General features: G+C 40.3%; 1 long non-coding RNA gene across 2 annotated transcripts in view; it reads left to right on the forward strand.

Annotated features, from left to right (window-relative positions):
- The first annotated feature begins 5,533 nt into the window (after positions 1-5,533).
- The window catches only part of LOC138923460 (uncharacterized), a 29,659-nt gene continuing 17,124 nt past the window's right edge, over positions 5,534-18,068 (forward strand). The window contains exon 1 of one of the 2 annotated variants that reach the window (XR_011437095.1): positions 5,534-6,288. This is a non-coding gene — a long non-coding RNA (uncharacterized lncRNA). The remainder of the gene's footprint in view (positions 6,289-18,068) is intronic. The other variant, XR_011437099.1, reaches the window with a different exon arrangement.

Below are 18,068 nucleotides of genomic sequence, written 5' to 3' on the forward strand. Positions count from 1 at the left end.
AAGTCCACAGTCTATAAAGACACTGATAGCCTGTATCGAAATCCCAACTGTCGTATCACTTTTCTCTAATCAGCTTGAGAGTGTGAGCCATGTTTAATTCATCTGAGTATCCCTAATTTCTAACACATTGAAATGCTTCCTGAATAAACAAAACAGGAGAACATAACTGCTGTTCAACAGAAGATGCCTGATTTACTGCCATTGGCTGTTAATGTACTCAGTTGCTTCATTAGTATTTTATTTTTTTCCTCAGGAGTCACAATTCTCTAAACTTTATGTGTCGCAGTTTCTCAAGCAAAGGTACTCACTGGATTATGGAGCACACTAGAGTTCAATTTAGCTTTTGTTTAATTGAGCTACAATTGACATATAACGTTATGTTAGTTTCAGATGCACAACATAACGACTCAATATTTGTATATATTGCAAAATGATCACCACAATGGCTAGTTAACATCCATCACCACACATGGCTACCAATTTTTTTCTTGTGATGAGAACTCTTAAGATCTAATCTTGTAACAGCTTTCAAATATACAATGCAGTATTATTAACTATGGTCATCATGGTGTGCATTACATCCCCAAGACTTATTTACTTTATAACTAGAAGTTTGTATCTCTTGACCACCTTTAGGTTAGTTTTGTTTTCAGCTTCAATACGTTTTTAACTTTTAATTTCTCGTTTTTAACTTTGCAACATTTAACCATAAACAGAAAATAATATAATAAACACCATCTTTCTGAGTTCAAATCATTTTTCCTGAAATATATTCATTCATTGCTCTTTTAGCTATACGTGAGTGATAAATTCAGTCTTTGTCTGAAAATGCTTATAGTTTTCCTTCATTCTGTACAATAGTTTGGGTGGCACAGAATTCTTGCATCGCATTTCCTAGATGCTCTCAAAATGAAAGTGGCTTTGCTGGACCTTTGAGTCACAACATAGAGCACGAAAAAAGCTTCTCAAAACTTGGGCACAGAGTGTTTATTTAAGGAGGCATTTAAACTTAATTTGTAAACCACATTATGTCTTTGTTCATTTGAGTCATTTACCTAAAACACTTGTTATTATGTTTCTTTCTCATGTTTTCTGTATTTTCTCCAACTCTTATGATTACTGATTCATGGACTGTTCATAAATTCAGTGATTTGTTTTAGATGCAAACAGATGCCTTATTTAGCAAAAAGTCAAAACAAAATTTCCAATGAATTCTTGTGAAAGCAGAGGGCGGAATGGCAGAAAGGGCACTGGACTTGGCCCAGGAAGGCATTGTTCAAGTATGAACTTTGATATTTATAAGTCATGTCAACATCAGCAAGTCATTTCCTCTCTTTGGATTTTAGTTCCCATATCGGTAAAATTAGATGTTGACCTAAATGATTTTGCATTAATGTTCTATATATCTAGGTAGAGGTTAAAATCTAACAAATGCTAACTCCCATAGTATGGAAGAACAATTGGTAAATCCACAGATTATGGTTCTGTGTACACTCTTATGTCAACTGGTCCTTGGTGTCTTCTCTGAGCCTAAGCTGATGGGAGGAGGTGGACAACTTCCTTCTCCTTACATATCCATGTGTATTTGGGGCAATTGGTATTGGCCTTCCGTGCCTCACCTCCTCTCTCTATTCCTAGTCTCCAATTTTCATAAAAAATAGCCACAAAGTAATCAGGAGTCTGGGCTGGTCAAGACCTAAGGATGAGGGGGCTTTAGATTCCAGCTGTTGCATGCAGCCAAGACTGACCCACCCTGGAAACACAAGTATGTCTTGGAAAAAATGGATGTATGTAAATGTCAATTAAAAGAACTCTCTCACCAGGTTCTGTAACACTTTGGTATCAAGGTTACTTTGCTATGGGATTCCACTTGAATGAGTATAATACAGGGTGAGAGAGAACCCCTCTTACATCTCAAGGGCGTGGCTGCCTGAGGGAATTGACAGAAGTCTATAATGATGCCAGGTTGTGCATGAAGCTTAATCAGAGCTGTGTATATCTCTCTTTGTTTTGGCACCTGAGCTGGGAACTGCTGGCAGGGGTAGTGGTAGGTTTCTGACTATATCAGTAGCTGCAAGATATAACCATGTGGCTAACCCTGTCACAGCCTATACTCCGTTGGCTGTCTTGGATTCCAAGTTCTGCAGCCCAAGCACCAATGCATACATCTGAGTTTATCAAGACAGCAGCAAATATCAACCATGGATGATACTTCAACATAAATAAGCAGCCTTTAAAACATCCTGAATATTTGAGGGGATAGGACAACTCTAAAGGTATGGATTTCCTACAAGCCAAGGAAGGGATGGCTGGGAGCATGTTTATTTGAGGTGATAAAGTAAATGTTTTCTCATTTATTCCAATAAGCAGATCAAGCCTAGGACATAGGGGTTACACTTCTATGACCTACTTTAGTTATTTTTGGATCCATTTGCCAAACTACTGAGATCAGCTCTATGTTCCGTCTAATTTGTAGCTACATTTACAGGCCCTGGAGTCTAAAGGTTGCAGATTGTTGAAATAGAACCGTGATTGAATTTCAACACCATCATCACCACAGTCTTGCTTCCACCATCAACGTCCATCCCTGTGTGCTGCCTTGGCTAACTTAAGGAGTAATGCGGAAAGGGGTAACTGGTGGCATAAAGAAGGGCCTTGTTGAGGGGGAGCCCTACAATGGTTGGTGACATGTGAAGAAGTACCAGTGAGGGTAGTTTCCATCAGCTTCCTCTTTGATTTTCCATATCCAAAGAAGAAGAAGAAGAAAACTAAAGACAATTTTATTACTGTGATGGAGCATACTAGCTGCTCACCATGACTCATTCCCTCCCTCTTCCACAGCAGGAGAATTGAAAGTGAACATATCCTGCCCAGTAACACTGTTTCCCAACCTTTGTGTATGAATGTGGCCATATTATTAAATTCCTGCCAAAAGAATGTGAATGCAAGTAATGGGCACCACTTTTGAGCTGTAGCCTGAAGAGAATGAATTTTTCTCCTCCACAATGTTTTCCACTTTCCATTGACTGGAACCCATTGCAATTGAGCCTTGATTATGAACATGATAGTAATGCCTGTCTAGGGGATGGAAGGAACCTGGTCTGTAAATGACAACTTAGGGCAGAACCCGACCTTTCTGTGTAAGAGAGATAAAGACTACCTTCTCCAAAATATTATTGAAATATCTTTGTCACAGATGCTTAGCTTTACCCTAAATACTACAGTTAACTTTCATTACTGTTCCTGAGGGAAATTCCTTTATTACTTTAAGCTTCTGAATTCATTTGACTTGGTTTTTGAAGGAGAAAAAATTTTACAGTTAAGGTAGGGTTTGGGATTGTGTTCCAAATAGTGGAGACAACCAAAAATTCTTGCTGAAGCAGACTAGTCTAGTCACATTAGATGAAACTAAGCATGCGATGTTTGTGGTGTCCTCAGAAAAACAGTTGTTTGGAAGTAAATTTTGATAACTGAGAGCTGACTGCACACAACACTGGCGTCTGGTCCATGTCACAGATAACTCTTTTCAAAGTTTGGAATAACTTCTTGGTTTAGTTAAAGTCTCATTTCCCAGTTTCAGAATTGAAACTAAATGCAAATTCTTTTCCTTTGAATGGGCATTACACAGACAATGCAGACCTACCAGGCATTATTAAACTAAAGCAAGCTGTATTATCGTCTAGTCAAATACCAGACACTGCAGGGAGGGAAAGGAAGGATTTCTAGCCCAGGAAAGAGTAGGCGGCAGTTGCTCTTCTGGGCCTCAGGGCAAGGAATGGCACTCATTCCTTTGAAAGAGAACATTCTTTCCTCATGGCTTGCGGAGCCCTGGGGAGTGCTGAGTCTGTCTCCTTTGATCCTGGAAGGACAGTGATTCTACCTGTAGGTTCTGCAACCTTGAGAGCAATAGTACAGTCTAGATCCAGAGCAAAGACCACAAAGCTCCCCTTTATGAGGCTAACTCGGTACAGTTGTGGATCTTTCCAGAGCACCTAGGCCTTCAACTACTAGGCCACACAAACTCAAGTAGTGCATCAGTCCCTTCAAAGAACATAAGTGAAAATCAACTGTACTTTTACTTAAAGTTACTACTTGTTCCTAAATGAAATCTCCACACTATTACACATTACATTATCTTCTTTTTAAGTTTAGGTCTATTGGCTTCAATTGATTTAGCAGATAGACTGGTGGCCAACTGGTGATGAAACAAGAAAATTTTGTTATACATCAACTTTCGCTGGGAAGGTCTAGGATCCTCAAAATGGGATTTCTTGGCACTCTGACCAATATAGGTAACAACTCTTTGCCCCAGTTTCTTTCTCCGGGTTAATCTGGATGGTCTAAATTAGTGTTCTTCAAACTCTTTTTCTTGTTAAAATATCCCCTAAAAGAATTTTGAAAATCTATGTCTCCTCTTTTACCTTTTAAAGTTCAACTAAGGCTAAGTATTGCAAGGGTGTAATTTGTGGTATATCATAATTATTGACATTTTAAAATAAATCTGTCAAGCCCTGATGTAATAATTGATTCAGGCAAGAATCATCAAAGGATGATAAAATCATTGGCTAATAGGTTGATGGGGAACAAATGCTTACATGGTATTAAAGAATGACCCCACATTTATTATTCTATCAATACCTTTATTAAATACAATGGGAAAAATACAGTGGAGAGCTCTCGGGTCACCACCTTAGCCAAGTGTTCAAACTTAGCATCCCCAAAGGTGAGACCATCTGATTTAATGTGCTTTCCGATATGATCAACTATTTAGTATTTCTGTCAGAAAAGTTTAACTCGAATCTAACCATGAGGAGCAACCAGACAAATTCAGAATGTGGGGTATTCTATAAGTCAATTGACATGGATTCTTAAAAGCAACAACAAAATCCATATCGTGAAAAGAACAGTTGGAACAACTGTTTATATTGAGGAGACATAATTAATAAATACAGAGTATGAGCTCTGATTGGATCCTAAATTTAAAAAAAATAAAGCAATGAAGTTGTAAATTTGGGGGGGGGGGAACAATTCAAGAAAAAAAATGGAATATTAGATGATAGAAATTAACATTAATTTTCTTAGATGAGATAATGATATTGTGGTTATATAGGACAATGTCCTTATTCTTAGGAAATGCATGTTTAAGGATTTTTAAGGATAAATGTAATGACATCTGAAACTTTCAAACTGTTGAACAACAAAAAAAGTGTGTGTGTGTGTGTGTGTGTGTGTGTAGAAAGAGATTGAGAGCCAAAGAGAGGAAGTGTGACAAAATGTTAACAATTGCTGAATCTAGGTAAAGTACATATGGGAGTTTATTCTGTATTTTTGTTTTTAAAACTTAAAAGTTGGTGGAAACATGCAAGGATCTGGCAATTGATTCCCTTAAAACTACCCAGGTCTACTCACTGTTCGCAAAGTTTCAAGTGCCCCGAGAAGTGAGCAGTAGCACTGCCATCCATAATTCTGATTCCTTTCCTTTTGCCTTTCTAATGCCCTGTAGACCGAGCTGTTTTCTTTTTGCTCCCAGGACACTTAGAATTTTCTTCCTGCTTATGTGAATGTTTATAGATCCAAGTTCCTGGAGAGGCATCTCAATTGTCAGGAATGTCTAGACTAGCGAGGATATAGGAATGGTGCCAAGGAAGCAGCACAGTTTGCTCTTGGAAACATGCTCCCAGAAAGTGAGTGGAGGCATCCAACAAGTTGAATTTGAACCTAAAGGACCAGCTTTAGCAAAGAGGTAAAGAAGGGGAATTCCTAGTCTCTACTTTCTAGACATTTTCTCTTTCCATTGTAGCATTCTCTCATCAAATATTCTCATAGTATTTATTTTTATTTTATACTGAGCCCCTACCACATACCAAGCAACATACTGGGTATATGGAAATGAATGAGATGGTCCCTGTCCTCAAGTCATAATCTCACCTATTCTGAATTTCCCATCTGGAGTGAAAAAAAATAAGACTCCTTGAGTGGATCCTCTGAGGTCAGGTGGAGACGGGCGAAAATTAACTCTAAGGAGTGATTCCAGTGGCATCATTTGAGGTATTGGTGTGTGAGAGATGGAGGCTGCTTAGAATAGGGGTCAGGGAACTTTCTCATCACACAGGAGCCAGTTGCCTCCTCTATTTATGCACTGTAATCAGGAAAAGAACACTGGGCAAAGATAACAGAACGCAGTGTCCTGATATTGTGATAAAGAGGAGACTAAAAGCTCTGGGAAGAAAAGTATCTCTTTGGAGAACAGGAGTTCCATAAGGGAAAGTCTTCAAAACAAAAGACCAGGTGAGTAGTTCCAGGGCCTGCTGTGAAGGTGGGTGTGATCTACATAGGCTAGCTGCCAAGGAAGTTAGCATGAGTAATTCCTGAGGTGTATCTTTCTTATCTTTGTGTATTTTAATGATCTTGGTTACTAATTCATTTCATCACAGTAATTAATACAGTAGACTGAAAAGGAGTATATCCTTCCCACATTTTTAACAATATGCCTTAAGGGGCTTTGAACAGTACTTTCCAAATGCTGATTTAATTATGAATCGATGATGCTTATGATGAAAAGATAGGACATCTTTGGGTGCAACTCTTTTCACAGCATAAATTTATGGTATTGAGAAAATCTTCAGACTTATTCTGTCAGTCCAAACCTAAGTTGAAAACCTCTCTGGATATTTCAGATCTTGCTTTGTTCTGGAATGATATTTTCACTACCATTGAGTTTTATTGTCTGAATTCTTCTGGCCAGGCCTCCCTTCCTGACCTGTACCCCCGCCCTGATTAATCTTACTCTACCATTGTATTGTCTTCCGGACTACAAAAATCGAGCCGTTTTGAGACATTGGTAAATTCTATGTTCATGTCAGAGAATGCTGTCGTTGTTCTTATATGGGAGGAAAATGTTCCAAATAATGAGGGAGAGCATTATATACATATCAGTGTGTAGGCTAGCCCCATTTGTTACTCTTTTATGTCACAATATTGCCATTCTTGTAATATTTTTGGGGGGTATATTCATACATGTTTTATGGAAATTACCCGATATCCTGCAACTGTTAAATTCACTAGGCCTATTTATCTAAGGTACTCTTCTTGAAATTCTCTTTCTCATTATGTCAACAAATGGAAACTAGAGAAACAAATTTAGGCAATGATTTAGTAATGCTAGTAAGAAAGTTAAAGTTCTGACCAAATGCATGGAAATTATAGCAAAAGTAGTTTGCAGCTTGAATTTCTCCCTTTATTTTGTTCAGATTGTGGCCACTGACTATTAAACAATCATATCGCATTCAAGAGGACAATTTATCTTATGACTGAGTGGCCACAAATTGCCTTCAATCTCAATATCAAATAGAAACCTAGGTCTTATTTCATTTAATCACTCTTTACCATGACTGTGTTCTGCTTTGGTTCAACCACAAAACCACATTTAAAAAAAGAGCTCAATAAAATCAGCCACCTACAGGTGGAAAGGTTTTGAAATCAAGGAGATTTTCACCTTCTACTATCTGCTCACATTCCACTGCTGACTCTCTGTTTGGAAGCCCTCTCAAGAATAAAGGAAGGAGCCACATGTAATTTCCTGTGTTCCACGTAGTGAAGCTGAATAAAGGACAGAACTACTTGAACCATTAGTAAGCTTGAGTGGAGGCAATGTTCTTATGAATTGTGTGGATTGGAGCCAGGAACACGACCCACGCGCTTCCAGCGAAAAATTTAACTTTTTCCAGGGATAATGATGGCTATAAATTATTAAGTGTTTACTGTGTGCAAGGCACAAATGATAAATATCATAATCACCTTATCTATAATACATATAAAATAGGTATTATTATCCCACTTTACAGAAGAAGACAAGAGCTTAGAGAGAGGTGAAGTAAATTTCCCACTATTAAACACCTTGAAAGTTGTGGTGTATAGTATATAAACTCATGTTGTGGTCTTAACACCAATGTTATTCTTCCAGTTAATCAGTTTGTTTGCTTAGTATTTGGTTACTTTTTATGGTTGTGAGAAGACAAAAATTATTAACGTGCAAGTGTTCCAAGATTTACTCACGAATGAGTTTTGCCTCTTCAGCTCTTCCCCATAAGATCTGGGAAAGGTGGAGAGTGAAGAGAAGTTCACGCTGGCTTGGATATGGAGGAAGAGTTCAAAAAGTTTAGAGAAAGAGAAATAGGAGAGTTTGTGGTGTGAGGGGAATTGGATGTGAGAAGAAGTGAGAATCATCCTCATGGTATTTGAAAAAGTCATTTTATCCAATAGAAATGCTACAGGAGCTGGAGACTACAGATTGACCAGTCACAGCTACTCCCTAGGAGAGAAACTCTGGAGTGTGGGGCTGGAAAACAAATCAGGGGGCAGGATCCTCCAAAGGAATGTGACCCCCACAAGTATTAGAGAAACCAAAAAATCATAATATGCTTGGCGAGATTGGATTTCTGGTAGAAAATGGCAAAAAGATAAGATTGTTGCCAGATCAAAAGTGCCTAGGCCTCAGGTCAGCACAGGAGATAAGGGGCAATGAAGAAGTAAGATCAAGAATATCTAGATATCATTAGGTGGGTGCTGCATTAACACAAACTAAGACATTGGGGATGGGAGTCAAATTTTAAAGAAAACCACCAAATGCTAGGGAGATCTCACATGATTCCTGGGTTATCTTTTTGAGTCACGGCTTTGATATCTAAATGAAGGTGCATTTCCTTGCCACATCTGTGACAACATTTCCATCACCCAGAATTCAGCCAGGTGTATGCCTTCATTGTGACAGCCAAACTGTTGGACATGAGTAATTCTGCATGGGCCACAATGGTCTACAGAATGTTGTTGAGTTTCCAGGTGTCAAGGTGGTCAATTAGGACAACGAGCCAAACTGAAAATAACAATCAAAACTTTAATCACTTAGTGTGACAGCACAAGCAAGAGCCCTGAAAGTGAAGCACTGGCTCCCTAGTATTCCATCTTTCCCCATGAGATGGCACTGGGCAACGATCAGTTGACATGCCATGTAGTACAGATAGAGAAATTTGTCTCACTGCTGAAGGACCCCTAACCAAGGGCTCCTCACTCTTTATGGACTTCAGGGGCCGGGGTAGGAAAAGAAGGAAGGGCTAGGAGTGAAAAAGTACAATAAGGAGGCTTCTGAGCTAGGGATGCAGATGTCAGCAGGAGCATGGCCGGCCTGAGGGGGAGCTGTGTGCTGAGGGCTTGACTGAAACTCCCTTCAGAAAACTGCAATGCGCTTACTAAACACCAAGTCTCTTGTGGGAGGGCAGCTACTCCCAAAAAGCCTGCCGTGTGAAACCCGCAATCATCTATGTTTGAGCCTGATGGAATTTTTGCCTGTAGCTGGACTCCCCAAATGCTACACCAGTGTTGGACAGAAGTTGTGGACATTACAGTGCAATAAGCAGTACAGGCCTTGAGGAAAGCATCATGCAGGAGTTCACACTCCTGGTGGAGATTGGGTGTATGCAACATTCTGCAAGAGTAGTAAGAAACTCATGAGAGGAGAAGCTAGAAGTTAGTATTCGTCCAGGCTTCGAGTATAAACTGTTTATTAACTTAGAGCATTTCTTGAATGAGGGCAGATACTCTTGCATTGATCCACGGGCTTTTGTTTTGCCTGCCAAAATAGGAATCACTGGAGACTGGGTGAACCACTGATATAGAGAAAGCTGTGAATCATTCACTGGAAATCCTGGTCAAGGCTACACACTACAAGAAATCCTAGACATTTTGGGTATTGTAGTACCTGATCCTAAGGAGATTGATTTTGGGTTGTGGTTAGGACAGGTCTCAGACTTGCTTGGGATGTATCTTAGTTTGGGTACTCCTAAGAGCAAACGCAGAGATAAGGATTTGGCTGTAAATTTATTTTGAAGGTGATCCCAGAAAGCATGCTAACATTATGGGAAAGTGAGACAGGGCAGGGACAAGAGCCAATAAAGGCTACGTTAATCAGCAGGTGACTGCTAAAGGTAACTGGGCTTCAGTCTCTCTGGGGGCCCTCTGAGGAACTGCAGAACATGCTTCAGAATTGTCCAAAGAGGGGCAAGGAATCTCTTCTTTCTCAATAGCTGAGGATCATTCATGACACCTTACTTCCTGGCACTTCCCGCCTGTCCTATCCACTGACTGAATATAAGGTGAATGAATGCTTACAGGTAGAGAGCTGCAGAAAGCCGCTGCCCTAAGTGGAAACTGTCTGCAAGTGTCCTTCATGGTGAGCCATGTACAAATAGAATCTGCTATAGGGAACCTGACCTTGGAGATCGAGAAACAAAGGTTGTCAATTACTCTAGAGCTTTTAGGGTTCAGCCTTAAGAAGTATAATCCATCATGAAAGTGTAAAGGGCTGTGTCTTTTTGGAAGAAAACCAAATAGCACTTCAAAGGTTGTTGATGATGTATACAGTTACTGGGATTTGTATGCCAGGTTCCACAGAAGTGCAAAGATTTTTATACAATTGTTAAGACTTCCGCAGAGAAACATACCACAAAGTGCTGTGAAGTGCAATTTGGGAAATCAGACCCAACTGGGACTTGAAAGGATCAAATGAGTACTCCACCTTCCATGTTCCCACTGGTTTCATTATGAGTAAAAATAATTCAAGAGGAAGAAGAGAGGAAAGATGGAGCAACCACAGAGAACAAAACCAAAGAGGGAAGTCAGGTTCTGCGATGCCTATTTAAGTCCAACAAGCTGAAGCTCGTGTAAGTATGACTCAGCTCCTTGAGTTAGAACATCCCACAAACGGGGTCCTAGGGAGGGAAGATGAAGCCTCTGTTTTTGGTCACAGGCTCCTCCAAATAAGTTGAAGCTTATGCCTTTTAATTTGCTTCCAAATTTAAAGGGATGAAAGGAACAGCATACTCTCTAGCACATAGTACAGCCCAGTATGTTTGGTGTGGACACAGGACACAGTAGAAACACTTACCCAACTGTTCTGGTTGTTAAAAGGACTAGCATCTTATGGCAGGTTGGACATGCGAAGGAAACTATTTTGTCCCTCAAAAAAAGATGATCATGAAATGCTGCAGGGGGCTGGAGAGCCAGGCTGCTGCAGCCCCGTGAGAAAGAAAGCTTGGAGGCAGGAGCTGAGGTGCAGAGGGCAACCATGAAATGGTGCTTCTTCAGAGATAGGAGGGTTAGTGACACAGGGCAGGGCCTTGGCTTTCAGAGTACAAATGTGCCAGAAGAAATTCAACCTGCCTCAGGTCACTTGGGAACCTATTCTGCTGCAATTGATGTATTAACAATCTCCCACTCCCCAGCCTCCCGGGGGCCCCCAACTAACCTGCGCTGGTGCTGCCAGCCCCTCGCATGGGTAGGGTAGAATGGTAGCGACCCACCCTCGGAAGCTGTGGTGACACTGTCCTCATATCCAAGCCTCCGGGCTGAGTAGGAAAACAACCTCTCCAGTGTTCTGCAGGTATAGAAGCTCTAGAATACTTCTGTTTTAAATTAATAATTTTTTCAGAGATGGGTAGACTGGGCGCTTATGTCCTTAGGATCCCCCAAATTTATGGCTGATAGACTTTTTCCCAAGTGTGTCTCATGTTTGAAGAATCACCAAGCCTGGGGCCGGCCCCGTGGCTGAGTGATTAGGTTCCCGCGTTCTGCTTTGGCGCCTGGGGTTTCTCTGGTTTGGATCCTGGGCACGGACATGGCACTGCTCATCAAGCCACGCTGAGGCGGCATCCCTCATGCCACAACTAGATGAACCCACAACTAAAATATGTAACTATGTACCAGGGGGCTTTGGGGAGAAAAAGGAAAAATAAAATCTTAGAAAAAAAAAAAAAAAGAAAGAAATCACCAAGCCTGCCTGAGCAGAAATATTTGACAAAGGCAAGGGTGCAGTAGACTCTCAAGCTGGATGGTAGTTTTCTGTCAACCTGGTTCTATCTCCTTGGATAATTCACCAAATTTACCTGCTGTAGGTTTCATGTGAAAAAGGAGAATCAGGAGCATCAGTAGGAAAAAACAATTAGATGTTATTGTTGGGATGATTTTCTGTGTGTTCTTTCCAGACAGTAAACTTAGAGATTTGCCTACGGATTTGTGTGGATGACAAAAGGTGTCTCCAGATGCATTCAGCTGTTTCTATAAGTAGCCCAAATTCCTCCTTTGAGAAGTATATCTAAGTGATCTGTATTTAGTTGGAAAATCATTTGTTCTTTTCTGGATAATTAGGAGGAAAGGCCTCATTTTCTTGATTAAACAAAAAAATATTCTTAGTACAGAGGAAGTCAGTATTAAAAAAGTGTTTTGTTCTGCTTTCTAGCCCAGTTTTCCCAGAACTGGAGAATTGAAGTTCCTGTAATCAGGGAACTAAATATCAAGCTAATTATACTAATATGTGAACCCAAAACTAGGCAGTAGAGTTAGGCTCTTAGAAACATAATCATAGCCACCTGGTGGTGGTCTCTCTGTTTCCTAACATCTTCAGTTCTTAATTGCTTCATCTGATCTGGCAAAATTTAAGCATTGCTTGTCCTTTCTTTCCTCACAAGACCAGACCAAACACCAGAAATACTTTGTGGCATTAAGAGAAATTGTGTATCCCAAAACACATCCAATCCTTGTACCAAACCAATTGTAATTTCCTGAATGTTCATGTTTTCACACCTCCCTGCTGTTTCTTCGTTCAAGAATGTCTTCTCTCTTCTCATCTTGACTCCCTAGGAGGCCTCAACTCATTCCTCAGGACTCAGTTCAAGTGACGCCACCTCTGTCATTCCCTGAGGGCACCTCTGTTATGGCACCTACTACCAGATATTCACAATCCTTGGGGGCATTTCTTTGATATGGTGTCTGTTGGATCTTTTCTTCTAGGTGAAGGTTTCTCAAAATATAATCCTCAAATCAGTGGCATCAAAGTGCCTTCTGGGAGGGGGAAGGAATTATTAAAGTGCATATTCCTGAACCCTGCGCCTGGCATTCTCAGTCAGAATCGCTGACATCTCTAGGGAGCAAATCCCAAGAGTCTGCATTTTTACTAAGCTCCTTAGGTGATTCTCAGGCAAATGAAAATTTGAGAACAACTGCAGTACGCTATAAGAACAATAAAGACTGCATTTTTATTCACCTTTGTGGCCCTAGTTTCTAGCACGTAGCCTCGCATTCAGTTAGTGCTGAATAAATATTGAACAATAAATAAATACCTGATGGATACTGCATTCTTCATTCTTTCCTTCCTTGTTTCGTTTAATACATATATGTTTTCTTTTCTTTTCTTTTTTTTAAGATTGACCCTGAGCTAACATCTGTTGCCAGTCTTGCTTCTTTATCTTTATTTTTTCTTCTCCCCAAAGCCCCCCAGTACATGGTTGCATATTCCAGTTGTAGGTACTTCTGCTTCTGCCACCTCAGTGTGGCTTGACGGGTGGTGCTAGGTCCCCACACAGGATCCGAAACAGTAAAACCGTGGGCTGCTGAAGCAGAGCATGCAAACTTAACCACTCATTTAATATTTATTCAACAAATATTTATTAAGAACCTACTATAAGCCATACATTCTTCTAGGAAGTAGGAATATAGTGATGAGCAAGTCCCAGTCAGCCAGTTCATTGTCAAGTGATTTCTTCAGAAACCTGTGCTACTATTGCCAATTACGTAGATAACACGCTGCTTATTCAGACATTACCACTTAGCACCCATCCTCAGTCGTCTCCAAGCGTTTAATTATCACTTTACAGGGTGTCTGCTCCCAGCCTCACTCTTCAAAGTCTGCTACAATTTCCAGACCCAGTTTGTTTCGTTTCCCCTACAAAGCCTTCTATAAGGACTTTGTCGAGTGGTTATCTTTCCCCTTCTTGACCACTCAAAGACATCTCTCCTCTAGCTGTTAAATTGTTTTTTTGAGGGAGAATGCCCCACATTATCTTCTAATTCTGTCCTGGATATATACCACGTGACTTTCACACTATTGATTGGATTATACGAATTGTAAATTCCATGAAAGCAGAAACCAGATTGTGTCTTTTTCTGCAAATTCCATGGTACTCAGCATTTCATTTACGTTCTCACTTCTGCATTCAATCCATAAACAGTCAGTGAGCACCAACTATGTGTGAGACTATGAGCTAGGCCCTGAAGGCACAAAGAAACCCGGGAAGTCCGCATCAAGAATTCCCAGTCGTGGAAGGTGCAGATGTGTTGCTGAAGAATGACAATTGACTGAGTGGACAGCTATAATGGAGGCATTAACAAAGAGCCATGTGACATCACCAAGGTGCATAGTAGATGCTAACTCAATAACCATTGATTGGAATTGATTATACACAGAAGCAATGGTTTCATATGATTTAATCAAATACGTGCACTTTCATTTGTATTATAGCTAATCTGTGCAAGTTCTTGCATTCATGTATATTTGCCCATGTTGCTTCCTTCTTTGACCCGTCTCTGCTTTATAATATATTACCTTTTACTTCTAGCACTTACCTCAAGTTCCACTATAGAGTTACCTGAGGAGTTTTAAAAAAAAGAAGGCAAAATATGAATGCCCTAAGTCTGGACTCCACCCGAACCAATTGAATCAGAATCTGTGGAAGTGATGCCCTGGCAATGGGCATTAGTGTTTTTTTTTTTTTTAAGTTCTTCAAGTGATTCCCCTAAGTAGCCAAGTACCCTCTAATGCTGAAGGTAAATAATTAACAGGTTCTTTTGGCTTTAAAGTCCATATTAAATTTATCCCAACGCTTTATTCAGTCAAATAAATAAGTTTGAAAGACGCGGACACCCATTCCGTAATCCCCTGTATAATCTGCCATTTCGACAAAGAGTAGGCATTAGGAAGAAAGAAATGGAAGGTGGGAATGGATTGGGATGAGTGGCAGCTGAGGAGAATCTAGAGAGAGGTAGAGTATGAGGAGGCTGAGAAGTGTGTCGTTGTGACTTTTATGAGTCATAAACAAGCCTGACTGTCCCTGGACAAAAATATGTACACGCATACCTCCACTTGGCTTGCTTTTGTACTTTCGTACATGGCCAGAAAAAAAAAAAAAAAAGAGAAAGTGATACAGCCAATGCTATTATATAGTTTGTAATGTTTACCTTTTATGGAAAAAAAAGATTCCATTTGACTAACAAATTTTATGCTTCCTCTTGAATTGATGTATTCTTGCTAATAGAAAAGACACTAAAAATGAATTAGTACTACTAAAACCAATATATTTCAACAATGTTGTATCTCTCAGTGTCACACAAATATTTGCTAAATGAATCAGTAAGCTCAAGCTAAGTAACAGTAATATAAACACACAGGTACAGATGTAAATATCTTTTCTATAAGGGCTCTTGAGTAGATGCTGGCCTCAAACAGCAGTTCCCAAACTTTGCTGTACATTAGAATCATCTGGGAAAATCCCAATGCCCAGGTCAAACCCGAAAGCAATGAAGTCACAATGTCTGATAGCAGCAAAGAAAAACCTGGATTGTTAAAATATTCCCAAGTAATTCCAATATGCGGCCAAATTTGAGAACTACTGTCCTAGTAGATTTTTAATGCATGATTGAAGACTATCTGGAGGATAATTCATCATAATAAGTAAACATCTTTGGGTATATAATACTTGGATTTCTGGGGCCGGCTCTGTGGCCGAGTGGTTAAGTTCGCGCGCTCCGCTGCAGCGGCCCAGGGTTCAGATCCTGGGCGCCGACATGGCACCACTCATCAGGCCACGTTGAGGCGGCGTCCCACATCCCACAACTAGAAGGACCTGCAACTAGGATATACAACTGTGTACGGGGGGGTTTGGGGAGATAAAGCAGAAAAAAAAAAAAAAAGATTGGCAACAGTTGTTAGCTCAGGTGCCAATCTTTAAAAAAAAAAAAAAATACTTGGATTTCTAAGGGAACAAGATTAAGTACATACTTTAATGAAACAATCATAGCTGTCTGCATTTATATTAAGTTAATTTACACATGTGAAAGGTAATTCCAAAAGAGTGAGTGATTCAATAATCATTCACTGCACACCCAAGGGTGTGAGTTTGAGGGTGTGAGTTTGAGGGTGACATAATATCTAGCATTATTATTTCCAGAGGGTAGTGTTCCAGAGTTTGTCTTCCCAAGGTAAACACCGTCTAACGACAGGAGGTGGAATCCAGAATGAAGCAAGGAGGAAGAAGTCAACCTGGCACAAAGTAACAGTTGAAAGAATATAAAAATCAACTCACGGGAGAAAAATTAGGAGTTTATGGTAGTCTTAGGAATTTAATAGTAGAATATAAGGCGACACACTATGTTCTGCACTATCACAGACCCCAGGACATGGCACTGACTTAAGCAAAAAAAAAAAAAAAGTGATAGGAGAGGTAAAAGTGGACTTATTAGTTGATCATCAACTATTATTCACCAGACATTTTATACATGTTCTCATGGTTAATCCTGTCGTGGACTCTGTAAAGTAGATATTATCTCCTTTGTCCCCGTGAAGAAATTGAGGAACAAAAAAGGTTAATTTCCTAAGGTGGTAAAGCTATCAGCGTAAAAGCCAGGATTCGAATTCAGATTGATCTGGCTCTGGGATTCATATCCTCTCCATCACACAAAGTTACAAAACGTGGTCCCTCCCCTCCATCCTCTCTCCCCTGCAGTATCTCACCTGGATGTGCTCTGCAGCAACAGGCTGTGTCTTTAAGAGAACAGGGTTACTAATTAGTGATGTTAACAAACAGGAACTGACAGCATCCGCCTCTGAGGGCTGCCTGGTGTAGCTGGGTGGAGACAGGCGTGTGGGAGAGATTTGATCTACGTTTGAGGAAACTGGAAAAGCTTAGCAAAAAGCATGCACTAATTTGAATAAACTGCAGTGACCGGAGAAGATCAGCATCTCCTAAGACTAAAAGCAGTTTAGCCTTCAAACATTCTTCCGGAAGCCAGAGAAGATGTTTGTTCCCACATTTCCAGAAACACTTAAGGAGAAGGATGCAGTCTGCCACAAGTAGTGCTGTATTTGGGAACATGTCCCTTTTTGGACATTTTTAGAACTTTCACCAGCAGTGTCTGAGGACGGGTGATGAGATCCTGGTGGGCTGTTATGTTGAGTTAGCCTGACTCACTGCTCTGCCCTCAGCTGTCCTCCAGCTGCTCCACCCACATCCTTGGTTTGCATCATTAACTTTCCTCATTCATGAGGTTTGAAGATTTGCCAGACTCTAAGCTCAAACTCCGCTTTCTTTGGATTGCGTCACTTCATTGGCTTATGAGGAAGACAATATCTATTTCAATGAGGCAACCCCATTCTGCCATGGCTGCTACCATTGGCAAGTAGTTTGCACCCTGCTTGTAGGCAGCGTGGAGATCTTTTGCTGTGTGTAGATAAGATGACAGTGGAATTACCCAAGCAGGCACGTAACTTCAAAATTCCTTGATATTCTCTACTGCAACAGCCTTTGTCTCCATTTTGCTCTATGAACTTGTGGCCATACCTGTTCTTTGTGCCAAGTGGAAATGTTCTATGGTAGAACTGTATGCTACTTTCTAATCATAGCCTCCTCTCCCTTCAACTCGCTGATTCACATGACAGTACATTAAGCTAATTGAGATTTTCAGTCCCTCCGCAACTGCCTTTTCTCCTCATATGCCACTCCTCTCCTGGCTTTACTCCTTTGTGTATTCAAGCCTTAACTAGTCTATATTGTTTAATCTGCTTTATCCTCATGTCAGAATCTCCAACATTCTAGTACTCTCTCCCTGCCTAAGCATCTGCCAGTGTCAACCCTTGGCCACATCCAGCTATCTGCTTTCTCTACTCCTACAACCACTTAATCACACACACACACACACACACACACACACATCATGCAAACTGGTATTATTATAATTGCTTGTATCTGATTTGAGCTGGATATTCACGACAACTAGACTTTGTAGTTAAGTAATAGCTATATTTTAGGCCTCATATTACTACTCTGGTGTTTGATGATATTTGTTTGAAAATCACTTCTCCTTTGCCTTTTTTTTTTTTTTTTTTTTTTTGCTTCTCCTATAATCTAGCCATTTTTTTTGGCTCTAATCTAAGCTTTTTGGGGGGGGGGGGGCTTCTCCTCTAATCT

Source organism: Equus caballus, chromosome 1, assembly GCF_041296265.1.
Source record: "Equus caballus isolate H_3958 breed thoroughbred chromosome 1, TB-T2T, whole genome shotgun sequence".
NCBI lineage: Eukaryota > Metazoa > Chordata > Mammalia > Perissodactyla > Equidae > Equus > Equus caballus.